Source organism: Rhagoletis pomonella, unplaced genomic scaffold (genome assembly GCF_013731165.1).
Source record: "Rhagoletis pomonella isolate Grant_MI unplaced genomic scaffold, Rhpom_1.0 Rhpom_scaffold_16554, whole genome shotgun sequence".
NCBI classification, from domain to species: domain Eukaryota; kingdom Metazoa; phylum Arthropoda; class Insecta; order Diptera; family Tephritidae; genus Rhagoletis; species Rhagoletis pomonella.
Window position 1 is genome coordinate 1 of NW_023475071.1, and position 1,480 is coordinate 1,480.

At 31.1% G+C, this 1,480-nt stretch overlaps 1 long non-coding RNA gene across 1 annotated transcript; it reads left to right on the forward strand.

Moving 5' to 3' along the window:
- Positions 1-95: 95 nt before the first annotated feature.
- Positions 96-1,177, forward strand: LOC118757316. The gene is made up of 3 exons (XR_004995201.1): positions 96-122; positions 188-341; positions 781-1,177. It is a non-coding gene; the product is annotated as an uncharacterized LOC118757316 (long non-coding RNA).
- Positions 1,178-1,480: the final 303 nt, after the last annotated feature.

Here is a 1,480-nt window from a genome sequence, read left to right on the forward strand (position 1 = left end):
CACCGGTGACATGGAAAGCGAGGAGTCAACCGACTTAGCTACTATGATTCCCATGTCATCGGTGGAGCAAGTGCAGGCTGTTGAAACCAAGCTTAAAAAATAAAGCTTACGCTGACGCAATGGTAACATAATGATATTGAAACAAGTATATTTAATTTGTAAATGACAATCTTTCTCCCATATGCAGATTGGGCTTTTAGCAAGAGCAAAGGGCACCAAAGGAACAGTTGACGGAGTTATGCGTGGCTTGTTCAAAGATGATACCGTGGCTAATTTTAATTTAGAGGGAAGGGCAGGCAAGTTCCCACTTGTTGGACTTAAAGTGACTGAGCTCCTCTTTGGTTAGTATCTATTACTACGTTTATACGCACGTATTATTTGCAAATAACAATTCGCAAAATGGTCAACTTTCCGCATAAACGGAGTTAATTTATTATTTGCAAATAACTAAGTCACGCTAATAAGTATTGATTAGTAGTACTATTTGCAAATAAGCGCAAGACGTTGCCATTCTTAGGTTTATTTTATTTTTAGATGGCCATCTTATTGCCTTTTTATAATCAAAACGGTTCCATTTCTAGCATTATTTTCTTTTGCGATGGTCATATTTTTGCGTTTTTATAATCAATCAATATTGGAAAAGAAATTTTCACCGTCGAATAAACAGTGACTTAGGTATTTGCAATTTGTTTTTGTTTGCAAATAGGTGACGTATAAACGTAGTATATGTCACCGAAAAAAGAATATCTACGAGTTGCTAACAATTAACTAATTTATTAGATATTTTCCCAGAAAAATCGAAGGAGGACGTTCGCACTTTAATGAGAAAATATATAACTTTAAGTCATAATAGAAATAATCAAAAAAAATATATCAATAAAAAAACTTTAAGTAATAGTGTAGAATAAGTATACCTAAGAAACTGTAAATAGTAACATTAAGTTTTTAGAAGCATTAAGGGTGTTAAAAATCTGGTGCATATAGTATTGCAAATGCATATCTGTGGTGTCAGGTATCAACCATTTCTTTTAAATATGAAATGGAATTATGTTTATACCTGATACTACATATACATTTCGTCATCTTAATTCACAAAAGCCCTAACCAACTAATTTTTACTTTATTAGTAGAAGCAAAAAACATTATAAAAATAGTATCAAAAACAGGTAGGACTTTTTAAAAAATAGCAAGTAAATCCGTTGTTTTTGGTACTAAGACGTTGAAATTTTTATTGAAGGTGTATTTTAATACATCCTACCAAAATCTGTGAAAAACGCAATTTGGAAAAAAGTGTTGGTTAGGGCCTTTGTGAATTAAGGTAACGATATGTACGTAACATGTGCACCGGATACTGAATACATTTATTGTAATGACTGGATAATGAATACATTTATTTTAATTAATAGGATAGAATATCTAGTTTTATATACTAGAGCAAATTTATTTAAATAATAGTATTAAGTTTATAAATACTTATTGT